Source organism: Cupressus sempervirens, chromosome 10, assembly GCF_028749045.1.
Source record: "Cupressus sempervirens isolate cs-2001-9-10 chromosome 10, ASM2874904v1, whole genome shotgun sequence".
NCBI classification, from domain to species: Eukaryota; Viridiplantae; Streptophyta; class Pinopsida; order Cupressales; family Cupressaceae; genus Cupressus; species Cupressus sempervirens.
Window position 1 is genome coordinate 839,696,468 of NC_143127.1, and position 17,786 is coordinate 839,714,253.

Here is a 17,786-nt window from a genome sequence, read left to right on the forward strand (position 1 = left end):
GGGTCATAGGGTGACTAATGACCACCTTCAACACATTCCACGATGACATGTGTCCTTAGGGGTCCTAAGACCCCTAGGGACATATTAGAATCATTCATATGGGTCGAAGGAGATCATAGGGTGACATATGACCCCCTTCGACACATTCCATGATGACATATGTCCCTAAGGGTCCTAAGACCCTCATATGGTTTGAAGGGGGTCATAGGGTGAACTATGACCCCCTTCGACACATTACATGATGACATATGTCCCTAGGGGTCCTAGGACACCTAGGGACATATTAGAATGCTTCATATGATCAAAGGGGGTCATAGGTTGACTTATGACCCCTTTGATCCATTAAATGATGACATATGTCTCTAGGGATCCTAGGACCCCTAGGCACATATTAGAATCATTCTTATCGGTCAAAGGGGCTCATATTGTGACCTATGACCCCATTTGACACATTAGATCATGACATATGTCCCTAGGGGTCCTAGGACCCCTAGGGACATATTAGAATCATTCTTATGGGTCAAAGGGGGTCATAGGTAGACTTATGACCCTCTCTGACATATTACATGACAACATATGTCCCTAGGGATCCTAGGACACCTAGGGACATATTAGAATGCTTCATATGGGTCAAATGGTGTCATAGGTTGACCTATGATCCCCTTCGACCCATTAAATGATGACATATATAGCTAGGGATCCTAGGAACCCTAAGGAGATATTACAATCGTTCTTATGGGTCAAAGGGCATCATAGGTTGACCTATAACCCCCTTTGACCCATTACATGACGACATATGTCCCTAGGGGTCCTAGGAACCCTAGGGACATATTAGAATGTTTCATATGGGTCAAAGGGGCTCATAGGTTGACCTATGACCCCCTTCAAAAAATTAAATGACAACATATATCCATATGGGTCCTAGGACCCCTACGAACATATTAGAATCTTTGACCCATTACATGATGATATATGTCTCCAGGGGTCTTAAGATGCTTAGGGACATATTAAAATTATTCATATGGGTTAAATGAGGTCATAGATTGACCTATGGCCCCATTCGACCCGTTACATGATGACATATGTCCCCAGGGGTCCTAGGATCCCTTGGGACATATTAGAATCATTCATATGGGTCAAAGGAGGTCATAAGTTTACCAATGACCTCCTTTGACCCATTAAATGATGACATATTTCCCTACCAGTCTTAGGACCCCTAGGGACATATTAGAATTGTTCTTATGGATCAACGGGGGTCATAAGTTGACCTATGACCCCCTTCAACCCATTAAATGATGACATTTGTCCCTAGTAGTGCTAGGACCCCTAAGGACATGTTAGAATCATTCTTATGGGTCAAAGGGGGTCATAAGTTGACCTATAACCTCCTTCGACCCATTACATGACGAAATATGTCCCTAGGGGTCCTAAGACCCCTAGGGACATATTAGAATCCTTCTAATCAGTCAAAGGGGGTCATACCCTTTTGACCCATTACCTGACGACATATGTCCATAGGGGTCCTAGGACCCCTAGGGACATATTAGAATGCTTCATATGGGTCAAAGCGGGTCACAGGTTGACATATGACCCCTTTCAACCCATCAAATGATGACATATCTCCCTAGGGGTCCTAGGACACCTAGGGAGATATTAGAATCATTTTTATGGCTCAAAGGGGGTCACACATTAACCTCTAACCCACTTCAACATATTACATAATGACATATGTCCCTAGGTGTCCTAGGACCCCTAGGAACATATTAGATTCGTTCATATGGGTCAAAGGGGGTCATAGGTTGACCTATGACCCCCTTCGACTCATTAAATGATGACATATGTCTCTAGGGGTCCTAGGAGCCCTAGGGACATATTAGAATCATTCTTATGGGTCAAAGGGGGTCATAGGTTGACCTATGACCCCCTTTGACCAATTACATAATAACATATTTCCCTAGGGGTCCTAGGACCCCTAGAAATGTCTTCAAATTGTTCATGACCCATTACATGATGACATATGTCCCTAGGGGTCCTAGGACCCCTAGGCACATATTAGAATCTTTCATATGGGTCTAAGCAGGTCATAGCTTGACCTATGACCTCCTTCAATGCATTATATGATGACATATGTCCCTAGGGGTCCTAGGACCCGTAGGGACATATTAGAATCGTTTATATGGATCAAAGGGGGTCATAGGTTGACCTATGACCTGCTTCGACTTATTAAATGATGACATATGTTCTTAGGGGTCTTAGGACCCCTAGGAACATATTAGAATCATTCGTATCAGTCAGACGGAGTTATAGGTTGACCTATGACCGCCTTCGACACATTACATGATGACATATGTCCCTAGGGGTCCTAAGACCCTTAGGGACATATTAGAATGCTGCATATGGGTCAAACAGAGTCATATGATGACTTATGACCCCCTTTTACCCATTGAACGACAAGATATGTCCCTAAGGGTCCAAGGACCCCTAGGGACATATTAGAATTGTTCTTATAGGTCAAAGGGGGTCATAGGTTGTACCATTACATGATGAAATATGTTCTTAGGGATCCTAGGACCCCTACGGATATATTAGAATTCTTCATATAGGTCAAAAGGGTTCATAGGTTGACCTATGACCCCCTTCGACCCATTAAATGATGATGTATGTCCCTAGGTGTCCTAGGACACCTAGGGACATATTAGAATGCTTTATATGGGTCAAAGGGTGTTATAGGTTGAGCTATGACCCCCTTCGACCCATTAAATGATGACATATATCCCTAGGGGTCCTAGGACACCTAGGGACATATTAGAATCATTCTTATGGATTAAAGGAGGTCATAGGTTGACCTATGACCCCCTTCAACCTATTATATGATGCTATATGTCCCTAGGGGTCCTAGGACCCCTAGGGACATTAAAATTGTTCTTATGGATCAAAGGGGGTTATAGGGTGACGTATGACCCCATTTGACCCATTAAATGATGAGATATGTCCATAAGTGTCATAGGACCCCTAGAGACATATTAAAATCACTCTTATGGGTCAAAGGGTGTCATAGGTTGACCAATGACCCCTTTTGACCCATTAAATGATGACATATATCCCTAGGAGTCCTAGGACCCTCTTATGGGTCAAAGGGAGTCATAGGTTGACCTATGATCCCTTTCGACCCATTACATGACGACATATGTCCCTAGGGGTCCTAAGACCCCAAGGGACATATTAGAATCTTTTTAATAGGTTAAAAGGGGTCATAGTGTGACCTATCACCCCTTTGACCCATTACGTAATGACATATGTCCATAGGGGTCCTAGGACCCCTAGGGACATATTAGAATGCTTCATATGAGTCAAAGGGGGTCATAGGTTGATATATGACCTTGTTCAACCCATTAAATGATGACATAGGACCCCTAGGTACATATTAAAATTATTCTTATGGCTCAAACGGGGTCATATGTTAACCTATGACACCCTTCGACATATTACATGATGACATATTTCTATAAGGGTCCTAAGACCCCTAGGAACATATTAGATTCATTTATATGGTTCTAAGGGGGTCATAGGTTGACCTATGACCCCCTTCGACCCATTACATGATCACATATGTCCCTAGGGGTCCTAGGATATATAGGGACATATTGGAATCATTCTTATAGGTCAAAGGAGGTCATAGGTTGACTTATGACCCACTTCGACACATTACATGATGACATATGTCCCTAGGGGTCTTAGTACACCTAGGGACATATTAGAATACTTCATATGGGTCAAAGGGTGTCATAGGTTGACCTATGACCCCCTTCGACCTATTAAATGATGACATATATAGCTAGGGGTCCTAGGACCCGTAGGAACATATTACAATCATTCTTATGGGTCAAGGGGGTCATAGGTTGACCTATAACCCCCTCTGACTCATTACATGACGACATATGTCCCTAGGGGTCATAGGACCCCTAGGGACATATTAGAATGCTTCATATGGATCAAAGGGAGTCATAGGTCAACCAATGACCCTTATGGACATTATAGAATCCTCGACCCATTATATGACGACATATGTCCCCAGGGGTTCTAAGATCCCTTGGGACATATTAGAATCATTCATATGGGGTTAAAAGGGGTCATAGGTTGATCTATGACCCCGTTCGACCCATTACATGATGACATATGTCTCTAAGGATCATAGGATCCCTAGAGACATATTAGAATCGTAAATATGGGTCAAAGGGTGTCCTAGGGACTTATGTCCCTAGGGGTCCTAGAGACTTATTGGAATCGTGCTTATGAGTCAAAGGGGGTCATAGCTTGACCTATGACCCCCTTGGACACATTACATGATGACATATGTCCCTAGGGGTCCTAGAACCCCTAGGGACATATTAGAATAGTTCTTATGGGTCAAAGGGTTTAATAGGGTGACCTATGACCCCCTTCGACCCATTACATGATGACATATGTTCTAGGGATATATTAGAATCGTTCTTATAGGTGTAATGGGGTCATAGGTTGACCTATGACCCACTTCGACACACTACATGATGACATATGTCCCTAGGAGTCCTAAGACCCTTAGGGACATATTAGAATTCTTCATATGGGTCAAAGGTTGTCATAGGTTGACCTATGACCTCCTTCAACCGATTAAATGATGACATATGTACCTAGTGATCTCAGGACCCCTAGGGACATATTAGAATCATTCTTTTGTGTCAAAGGGGGTCATAGGTTGTGCTATCACCCCCTTTGACCCTTTAAATGATGACATATGTTCCTAGGGGTCCTACAACCCCTAGAGACATATTTGAATCATTCTATTGGATTCAAGGGGTCATAGGTTGAACTATGACCCCTATGACCCCCTTCGACAAATTACATGATGAAATATGTTCCTAGGTGTCTTAGGACCCCTAAGGACATATTAGAATTGTTCATATGGGTCAAATGGGATCATAGTTTTACCTATGACTTCCTTCAACCCATTACATGATGACATATGTCTCTAGGGGTCCTAGGATCCCTAAGGACATTAGAATCATTCATATGGGTCAAAGTGGCTCATAGGTTGATTTATGACCCCCTTTGACTCATAAGAATGATTCTAATATCTATCTAGGGGTCATAAGATCCCTAAGAACATATGTCATCATTTAATAGGTCGCAGGGGATAATAGGTACCCCTATAGGCCCCTTTGACCCATAAGAAAGATTCTAATATGTCCCTAGGGTTCCTAGGACCCCTTAGGGACATATGTCATCATGTAATGGGTTGAAGGGGGTCATAGGTCAACCTATGACACCCTTAGACCCATAAGAATGATTCTTATATGTCTCTAGGGGTCCTAAGAAATCTAGAGACATATGTCATCATGTAATTAGTTGAAGGGGGTGATAGGTCAACTTATGACTGCCTTTGACCCACATGAATGATTCTAATATGTCTCTAGGGTTCATAGAAATCCTAGCTATATATGTCATCATTTAAGGGGTTGAAGGAGGTCATAGGTCAACTTATGACACCCTTTGACCCATATGAAGCATTCTAATATGTCCTTAGGTGTCCTAGGACCCCTAGGGACATATGTCGTCATGTAATGTGTCAAAGAGGGTCATAAGTCAACCTATGACCCCCTTTGACACATAAGAACATTTTAATATGTCCTCAGAGGTCCTAGTACCCCCAGGTACGTATGTCATGATCTAATTGATTGAAAGGGATCATAAGTCACCCTATGAGCCCCTTTGACCCATAAGAAAAATTCTAATATGTCCCTAGGGCTCGTAGGACCCCTAGGGACATATGTGGTCATGTAATTGGTCAAAGGGGGTCATAGGTTAACCTATGACCCCCTTTGACCCATAAGCATGATTCTAATATGTCCCTAGGGGACCTAGGACCCTTAGGAACATCTGTCATTATTTAATGGGTTGAAGGGGATCATAGGTAAACCTATGACCCCCTTTGACTCATAAAAATGATTGCAATATGTCCCTAGGTGTCCTAAGACCCTTAGGTACATATGTCATCATTTAATGGGTCGAAGGGCATCATAGGTAAACCTATGACACCCTTCTATCCATATGATGCATTCTTATATGTTCCTAGGGGTCCTAGGACCCCTAGGGACATATGTCATCATGTAATGTGTCGAAGTGGGTCAATTGTCAACCTATGACCCCTTTTGACTCATAAGAATGATTCTAATATGTCCCTAGGGTTTCGAAGACCCCTAGGGACATATGGCATCATGTAATGTGTCGAAGTGGGTCATAGGTCAACTTCTGACCACCTTTGACCCATAAGAATGATTCTAATATGTCCCTAAAGGTCCTACGACCTCTAGGGACATATGCCATTATGTAATGGTTCAAAGGGGATGATAAGTCAACCTATGACCCCCTTCGACTCATATGAATGATTCTAATATGTCTGTAGGGATGCTAGGACCCCTAAGGACATATGTCATAATGTAATGGGTCGAATGGGGTCATAGGTCAACCTATGATGCCCTTTGACCAATATGAATGATTCTAATATGTCCCTAGGGGTCCTAAGACCCCTAGGGACATATGTCATCATTTGATGGGTTGAAAGGGATCATAGGTCAACCTATGACCCCCTTTGACCCATAAGAATGATTCTAATATGTCTCTAGGGGTCTTAGGACCCCTTTGGACATATGTCGTCATGTAATGTGTCGAAGGGGGTCATAGGTCAACCTATCACCCCCTTTGACCCATAAGAAGCATTCAAATATGTCCCTAAGGGGTCGTATGACTCCTAGGGACATATGTCATTATGTAATGGGTCAAAGAAGGTCACAGGTCAACCTATGACTCCCTTAGACCTATAAGAATGATTCTAATATGTCCCTAGTGATCTGAGGACCTTTAGGGACATATGTCATCATGTAATGGTTCAAAGCGGGTCATAGGTCAACCTATGACCACCTTTACCCATAAGAATGATTTTCATATTTCCTTAGGGGCCCTAGGATCCCTAGGGACATATGTCATCATGTAATGTATCGAAGGGGGTCATAGGTCAACCTATGACGACCTTTGTCCCATAAGAATGATTCTAATATGTCTCTAGGGGTCCTAGCACCTCTTTGGACATATGTCATCATGTAATATGTTGAAGGGGGTCATAGGTCAACCTATCACCCCCTTTGACCCATAAGAAGCATTCTAATATGTCCCTAAGGGGTCGTATGACTCCTAGAGACATTTGTCATCATGTAATGGGTCAAAGGCCCTTAGACCTATAAGAACGATTCTAATATGTCCTTAGGTTTTCGAGGACCCTTAGGGACATATGTCATCATGTAATGGTTCAAAGTAGGTCATAGGTCAACCTATGACTACCTTTGACTCATAAAAATGATTCTAATATTTTTCTAGGGGTCTCAGGACCCCTAAGGACATATGTCATCATGTAATGCATCGAAGGGGATCATAGGTCAAGCTATGACCCCCTTTGTCCCATAAGAACGATTCTCATATGTCCCTAGGGGTCGTAGGATCCTTAGGGACAAATGTTGTAATTTAATGGGTCGAAGGGGATCATAGATCAATTTATTACCCCTTTCGATCCATATGAATGATTCTAACATGTCCCTGGGGGTCGTAGGACCCATAGGGACATTTGTCGTCATGTAATGTGTCGGAGGGGGTCGTAGATCAACCTATGACACCCTTTGACCCATAAGAACTATTCTCATATGTCCTTAGGGGTCCTAGAGACATATGTCATCATGTAATGGGTAAAAGGACCTATGACCCCCTTTGACACATATGAAGAATTCTAATATGTCCCTAGGAGTCTTAGGATCCCTAGAGACATATGTTATCATTTAATGGGTCAAAGGGGGTCATTGGTAAACTTAAGACCTAATTTAACTCAAATGAACAATTCTAATATGTCCCTAGGGGTCCTAGAAGCTCTAGTGACATATGTCATCATTTAATGGGTCAAATGGGGTCATAGGTCAACCTATGACCCCCTTTTACCCATATGAACAATTTTAATATGTCTTTAGGTGTCCTATGACCCGTAGGGACATATGTTATCATGTAATGTGTCAAAGGGCATCATAGGTTGACCTATGACCCCATTTGACCCATAAGAATGATTATAATATGCCCCTAGAGGTCCTAAGACCCTTAGGGACATATGTTGTCATGTAATGGGTTAAAGGGTGTCATAGGTCACCCTATGGCCCCCTTTGACGCATAAGAACGATTGTAATATGTCCTTAGGGGTCTTAGGACCCTTCGAGACACATGTCATCATGTAAAGGGTCAAAAAGGGTCATAAGTCAACCTATGACTCCCTTTGACCCATAAGAACAATTCTAATATGTCCTTAGGGTTCCTAGGACTCCTTTAGATATATGTCATTATGTAATTTGTCGAGGGGGTCATAGGTCAACCTATGACCCCCTTTGACCCATAAGAAGCATTCTAATATGTCCCTAGGGGTGCTAGTACCCCTAGAGACAAATGCCATCATATAATGGATCAAAGGGGGTCATAGGTCAACCTATGACCCTCTTAGACCTATAAGAATGATTCTAATATGTCCCTAGGGTTTTGAAGACCCTTAGGGACATATGTCATCATGTAATTGTTCAAAGCAGGTCATAGCTCATCCTATGACCACCTTTGACCCATAAGAATAATTTTAATATTTCTCTAGGGGTAACAGGACCCTTAGGGACATATGTTATCATGTAATGCGTCGAAGGGGGTCATAGGTCAAGCTATGACCCCCTTTGTCCCATAAGAACGATTCTCATATGTCCCTAGGCGTCGTAGAACCATTAGAGACAAATATTGTAATTTAATGGGTCGAAGGGGATCATAGATCAATCTATGACCCTCTTCGATCCATATGAATGATTCTAATATGTCCCTAGGGGTCCTAGGACCCATAGGGACATATGTCATCATGTAATGTCTCGAAGGGGGTCGTAGATCAACCTATGACACGCTTTGACCCATAAGAATAATTATCATATGTCCTTAGGGGTCCTAGAGACATATGTCATCATGTAATGGGCAAAAGGAGGTCATAGGTCAACCTATGACCCCCTTTTACCCATATGAACAATTCTAATATGTCCCTAGGGGTCCTAAGACCCCTAGAGACATATGTCATAATTTAATAGGTCAAAAGGGGTCATAGGTAATCTTATGACCTCCTTTGACCCAAATGAACAATTCTAATATGTCCCTAAGGGTCCTAGAAGCCCTAGTGATATATGTCATCATTTAATGGGTCGAATGGGGTCATAGGTCAACCTATGACCCCCTTTTACCCATATGAACAATTCTAATATGTCCTTAGGTGTCCTATGACCAGTAGAGACATATGTCATCATGTAATGTGTCAAAGGGCATCATAGGTTGACCTATGACCCCATTTAACCCATAAGAATGTTTCTAATATGCCCCTACGGGTCCTAAGACCCCTAGGGACATATGTTGTCATGTAATGGGTTGAAAGGTGTGATAGGTCACCCTATGACCCCCTTTGACCCATAAGAACGATTCTAATATGTCCTTAGGGGTCTTAGGATCCCTAAGGACATATGTCGTCATGTAAAGGGTCAAATGGGGTCATAGGTCAACCTATGACTCCCTTTGACCCATAAGAACGATTCTAATATGTCCCTAGGGTTCCTAGGATCCCTTTGGATATATGTCATTATGTAATTTGTCAAAGGGGGTCATAGGTCAACCTGTGACACCCTTTGACCCATAAAAAGCATTCTAATATATCCTTAGGGGTGCTAGGACCCCTAGAGACAAATGTCATCATATAATAGGTCAAAGGGGGTCATAGGTCAACCAATGACCCCCTTTGACCCATATAAACAATTCTAATATGTTCCTAGGTGCCTTATGACCCGTATGGACATATGTCATTATGTAATGGGTCAAATGAGGTCATAAGTTTACCTATGACCCCTTTTGACGCATAAGAATGATTCTAATATGTCCCTAGGGGTCCTAGGACCCCTAAGGACATATGTCATCATGTAATGGGTTGAAGGGTGTCATGGGTCACCCTATGACCACTTTTGACCCATAAGAACGAATCTAATATTTTTTTTGGGGTCTTAGGACCCCTAGGGACATATGTCATCATGTAATGCATTGAGAGGGGTCATGGGTAAACCTATGATCTCCTTTGACCCATAAGAAGAATTCTCATATGTCCCTAGGGGTTGTAGGGACATATGTTGTCATGTAATGGGTCAAAGGGGGTCATAGGTCAACTTATGACCCCCTTTGACCCATATGAACAATTCTAATATGTCCCTAGCGGTCCTAGGACCACTAGGGACACATGTCATCATTTAATGAGTTGAAGGAGATCATAGGTCAACCTATGACCCCCTTCGATCCATATGAACAATTCTAATATGTCCCTAAGGGACTTAGGACCTCTAGGGACATATGTTGTCATGTAATGTGTCGAAGAACATTATAGGTCACAACCTATGACCCCCTTTGACAAATAAGAATGATTCTCATATGTTTTTAGGGGTCCTCAGGACATATGTCATCATGTAATGGGTCAAAGGGGGTCATGGGTCAACTTATGACCCCTTTTGACCCATATGAATAATTCTAATATGTCCCTGGACGTCCTAAGACCCCTAGAGACATATGTCATCATTAAATAGGTCGAAGGGCGTCAAAGGTCAATCTATGACCTTCTTTGACCATATGAACAATTATAATATGTCCCTAGAGGTCCTAAGACCCTTAGGGACATGTGTCATCATTTAATAGGTCGAAGGGGTTCATAAATCAACCTATGATTTTCTTTGATCCATATGAATAATTCTAATATGTCCCTACGGATCTTAGGATCCCTAGGGACATATGTCATCGTTTAATGGGTCGAAGGAGGTCCTAGGTCACCCTATGACCCCCTTTGATCCATATGAATGATTCTAATATGTCCCTAGGGGTCTTAGGACCCCTAAGGACAAATGTCTTCATGTAATGAGTCGAAGGGTGTCACAGGTCAACCTATGACCCCCTTTGACCCATATAAATTATTCTAATATGTCCCTAGGGGTCTGAAGACCCCTAGGGACATATGTCATTATGTAATGTGTCGAAGGGGGTCATAGATTGTCGTAGGTCAACCTATGACCCCCTTCGACCCATAAGAATGATTCTACTATGTCCCTAGGGGTCCTAGAACCTCTAGGGACATATGTCATTATGTAATGGGTCGAAGGGGATCATAAGTCAACCTATGAACCCCTTCAACCCATATGAATGATTCTAATATGTCCCTAGGGGTGCTAGGACCCCTAGGGACATATGTCATGATGTATTGGGTCAAAGGGGGTCATAGGTCAACCTATGACCCTCTCTGACCCATAAGAATGATTCTAATATGTCTCTATGCGTCCTAGACCCCTAGGGACATATGTCATCATTTAATGGGTTGAATGGGGTAATAGGTCAACCTATGACCCCCTTTGACCCATAAGAACGATTCTAATATGTCTTAAGGGGTCCTAAGATCTCTAGGGACATATGGCGTCATGTAATGCTTTGAAGGGGGTCATAAGTCAACCTATGACCTCCTTCGACCTATAAGAATGATTCTAATATGTCATTAAGGGTCCTAGGACCCCTAGGGACATATGTTGTTATGTAATGGATTGAAGGGACCTATGACCCCCTTTGACTCATATATATTAATAATATACATATATATTAATAACATACATATTAATATAATAATATATATTAATAACATACTTATATATATATACATATTATGTTATTATATTTAGTAAAAATAATAATAATATAAATTATATTTATAGATTATAATGAGAATAACATAATATATTATATGTTATATCTTTACATTACGTTATAATATATATATATATATATATTATAATACATATTTACATAGTAATGTAACAAAAATAATTTATAAATCATAAGCTATAAAATATTATGTTATAATATATATTACGTTATTAAATATATTAATAGCATATATACATATATATATATATATATATATATATATATATATATATATATATATATATATATATATATATATATATATATATATATATATATATATATATATATATATATATATATATATATATATATATATATATATATATATATATATATATATATATATATATATATATATATATTACTTATTTATATTTAATAAAAATATTACGTTATTATATATAAATTAATAACATACTTATATATATATTATGTAATTATATTTAGTAAAAATAATAATAATATAAATTATATTTATAGATTATAATGAGAATAACATAATATATTATTATATATTAATATATTATATGTTATATCTTTACATTACGTTATTATATATACATAATATATTATAATACATATTTACATAGTAATATAACAAAAAAAAATTTATAAATCATAAGCTATAAGTCTTAAATCCAGTTTTCCTGCCAAAATGGGTTGGGATTTCAAATTTCCCACCAAATTCACCTAGCCATATCGGATATCCAATTTCAAATCCGATATCCGATTTCAAATCCGATATTCAATTTGAAATCTGATATCTAATTAGGCTTGCTATTTACCAAGCCTACCCGGTCAACCCAAAAGACGTGTTTGAAGAGGGTTTTAGTGACACTCAGAGTTTGAGTAGTCGTCTGACAATGTTATTTTCATTGAAATTGAATGAAACGAAAAAGTTTTTTTTAATATCGCTCTCGAGATTCCATCAATATAATTTCTGTCAAAGTCTGAGATCGATAAGTATTTATTAGTTAATTATCAATGAAGATTATTGTAAAGTGATGATTGAAAAACAGCTAGAATTTTCAAACGGTATAACATTTTTTAAATCTAAAAGTTGCATCACATTCTATGCTTCGCCTAGTTTAAGAAAAAAATAAATAACTTAAATTTGGTAAAAATTTCTATTAGTTAAGGTGGTCAGACACGACACTTTTTTTTTCAAAAATATTTTGGTAGAAAATTCATATTTAATTATTTATTCGGAATAAAAATACCAAAAAATATGCATCACATCCGAGCATGAGTCTACTTTTCATATCTATAATTATATTAAAAAAATATTATCATTTGATTTTGATTAAGGTGGTCAGACATACACCTACTTTTTAGTTTTGCCCTAAATTTTTTGTAGTACTGCATTAAAATTCAAACTTTTGACCAATCAGTTTTTTTTCTCCTAATAAGGTCTAGTAGTTTAGAAACTAAATTCAATTTCCTACAGATTATTTTCTTACAACTTTTTGATATAAAGTCCATAACCACTTTAAAATTATGTTTCAAGTTGACATAACCCTGATTTTCTGATTTTTCACTGCCACTTAAGGCCATAGTTTGGTACACCATGATCTTGCACATAGCCTGCTGAAGCTTAATACTTAGGGCCAACAGACCCTAACAAAACATATAGAGTCAGCCAAATACATCTTTGACAATTATTTTAGAAATTTTTGGTAGCCCTAATTTGAAAGGCCATAACTCAAGAAATGTTGCTCTAATTGGCTATTATAACCACTTTTAAAAAATGCTAGCTTCTTCTCTATAGGTCAAAATTGCACTAGTTCCCTTTCATCAAGTTTTCAGACCTCATTTGGGCACTCTACAACCTCCCATGGTGAGCTTGAAGATTTTTCTGCAAATTTTTTTACCAAAAATCTGTAATAACTTCTCTAATACTTAAGCTGGAGCAATGAGATTTTTATGGTAGGCTTATATCTCTAAAATGAACCTTCCTATAGAAAATGAGAATATTCTGAGCTCATATGAAAAGGTTACTAAAAATAACAAGCTCCCAAAAATAGAAACCTCCCTATCTACTAGTCCTTATTAAAATAGAAAAGACTAAAAACAATTTTTTGTTTGGATGATTCAAGATTGCCCTTACACCCAGCATGCCCCTACATTAGACACCTAGGGTGATTTTAGAAGTGACCTCATCATGTCTCATCTTTGTAGAGAAAACCAAGATGATTAACCTCCTCCCTTGCTAGCCATGATGAATCCTCTTCTGGTCTCTCTTTCCATTTGACTAGGTATTCTTCATAATTTATTTCTTGTGTACTTTTACAAACACGATTGTCATGTATCTCCTCAATCTCCTTTTATAGACAACTTAGCTGCTAGAATATTCCACCACACTTCTAAAACTTCATATACTGGTGAAATATTCAATTTAGTAGGCAAGTCAACTTCATATGCATTGCCAAAATATGTGTCTTCACTATTTTTCATGGTCCAAACTTCTTCATCTTTAGCTTATTATATATACCCACTAGAAAATGCTCCATTCTCAAATGAACCATGACTTCATCACCAATCTAAAATTCTTCATATCTCATTTTCTCATCTTCCTTAGTCTTATACTATGTATTCATCTTTATGATGTGCTTCCTGACCTCCTCATGGATGTTCTTCAAATGTTTAGTAAAATCGCCTACTTATCTCTCCTTTATCCAACTACCTCAATTTATAAACATTTCTGGGGCTACTCCCATATACAATTTGGAATGGTGATTTACCAATACTCCTATTGATAGAATTATTATATATAAAGTTCACCTATGGTAAAATCATATCTCATCCTTTTGGTTTATCTCCAACAAAGCATCTCAACATGTATCCCAAACTATGATTCATAGCTTTTGTCTATCCATTAGTCTATGGATGATGTGATGAAATAAACCTCAAATTTGTCTTCAAATTCTTCCATAATGTATGCCAGAAATACCCAACAAATTTGGTATCTTGATATGAAACTATTCTCTTTGAAAAACTATGTAATCTCACCACTTCTCTAAAAAAAACTCTACTACATGAACAAAATCAATAATCTTCTTGCAAGGAATAAAATATGTCATCTTTGAAAACTTGTTAACCACCACAAAAATAGAATCATGCTCGTGTTGTGTCCTTGGTAATCCAAGAACAAAATCCATGATGACATCCTCCCACAACTTCTTTGGTAGAGGTAATGGATGATAAAACCCTATATTCTACTTCACTTATTTTGCCATCTAACATACTTGAGAAATTTGTACAAACTTCATCACATCTTGCTATAATTGTGGTTGGTAATAATTTTTATCAACCAAAGCTATAGTTTTATCTCTATCAAAATGTCCAACAAATCCTCCACTATACTTCTCCTTGATGAGATTCTCTCTCATTGAACTTCTAGGAATGCACAACTAGCTTCCTTTGAACAACATATTATCTTGAATCATGAAATCCAACTACTTTTTCCTATCAAGTGTAATAGGTTCTATACAAGCCTTCCACACTTCACCAAAGTTAGGATCATCTGGATACAAAGTACTAAGTTCCTTGAACCCAACCACCTCTATTTGCATTTCTATCAGTGAAAGTTGTCTTCTACTAAGGGCATCTACAACTTTGTTAGACTTCCCACTCTTGTGTTTCAAAACAAATGTATAACTCTACAAAAACTCAACCCACTTTAAATGCCTTTGGTTCAATTTTCCTTCACTATTCAAATATTGCAAAGCTTGATTATCAGTATACAAAAAAAAATCCTTAGGAAGAAGATAGTGCCTCTACTTCTTCAATGCTTAAACTATATCATAAAATTCTTTATGATAAATAGAATATTTTCTTTTTGTGTCATTCAACTTCTCACTAAAATAAGAAATAAGTCTACCTTCTTGGCTCAAAACAACTCCTATTTTAGTACCACAAGCATCACAGTCTACTTGAAACACCTTGTTAAAATTAGGAAGTGCTAAAATAGGTTGCTCATTAAATTTTTGTTTCAATAGATTAAAACTATTATCTCTCCTACAATCCACTTAAACTCTTTCATATCTCCTCTCATTATTTCAGTCAAGGGTTTACAAATACTACTAAAACTTCTTATGAACATTCTATAAAATGTAGCCAGTCCATGAAAATATCTTACCTTTTTAAAACTCCTTGGAGTAGATTATTCAAGGATAGCCTTCACTTTGTTTGGGTCCATTTTTAGACCTTCTCCTAAGACTACAAATCCCAGGTACACCAACTCCTTCTTTACAAAACTACACTTCTTCAGGTTTATCAACAACTTTTCTTCCCTCAACTTATCAAAACACTTTGTGAATATGAATCAAATGGTCCTCCAATGTCTTACTAAAGATCAATATATAATCTAGGTAAACAATGACAAACTTACCTAGAAACTCCTTAGTACCTCATTCATTAGCCTCATGAAAGTGGTTTGTGCATTGGTTAGCCCAAAAGGCATGACTACCCACTGATACAGTCCTTCCGTTGTCTTGAAAGTAGTCTTCCACTCATCACCTTCTCTGATATGAATATGATGGTACCCACTCTTCAGATCTATTTTTGTGACATACTCAGCTCCTCTCAAATAGTCCATAATATCATCCATCCTTAGCAAAAGAAACATATACTTGATGGTGATCTTGTTGATAGCATGAGAATCTATGCACATTCTCCATTCTTCATTCTTCTTTGGTGCTAAAACTGTTGGTACAACACATGAGCTCAGACTCTCACAAATCAACCCCTTTTGCAACAACTCAAAAGCTTTCCTATTACCTTATTCACTTTCTATTGTATCATTTTGTGCACTACCTTGTTTGGACCGATCTTCCTCATTGGGAGAAATCCATCAGGTACATTATCTAATACAATATCAAAAAACTCTCCCAACATATCTGCAACTTCTACAGGTACCTACTCTACTTCTTCTTTACTATCTTTAAGAATTATAGAAAAACACATATGCTCATGCTTCATACCTTTAAGAAACTCTTTTCCATCAACAAAACATATTCTTGTAGGATTGCATACCTTTTCTTCTTAATCCTTCAATGGTTTCAACTTATGTTTCACTCCATCCTTAGTTAGAGTGTAGGTATTTTCTGACCCATCATGTACAACATGCCTATTAAACTACCACAACCTACCTAACAACATATGATATATGTCCATACATATGATAACACATAGTACCTCTTCCTGGTAGCTTCCAATCTTGAACTCCATTGATCACTGCTCATTAACCACGACCTTGTGGTAATCTTGCACATAAGCAATATAGTATGGATGTGGTGTTTCTACCTCTTCAACTTCAACTTGGTGACCATCATTTTTTATGCCATATTTTTAGTACTTCCACCATCAATGATCATATCACAAGACTTATCTTCACATCTACACCTTGTGTGAAACAAGCTCCTTCTTTGCTTAGGTTTATTCTCACCACTGAGCAAGACTCTTCAGTTAACTAGGACTTCTCCTCTTTTAGCATCTTTAGAATGTGAGCATCTGGCATCTTCATCAACATGTGCAACCCTAGCTTTTCCTTTTATTCTTTGATCTGTCCTTCCTTGGCACTGGGTAAATTCAAATGTTGTATGTCCTTCTTCTCTGTAGTGAAAACATTTAGTAACGAAGCCTTCTCTTCCAAATCCTTGTCCTTTGTCTCTTCCTCTCTAATCTCTATTGTTCTGATCATGGAAATGTTTGGAATTGTTTCTCTTCTAGTTTAGACTACTACTTCTAGCCTTATCCTTGTTCTTTTGATCATCATTATGACCACCATAAGATCATCCACTTGATCTTCCACCACAATCTCTCACACTATTTTTATTGTCAAAATTATTTCTAAGTTTCTCCTCAACTCTTAGGTCAAACTAGTATGACTCCTTAATACTACTCATTCAAACTAGACTTAG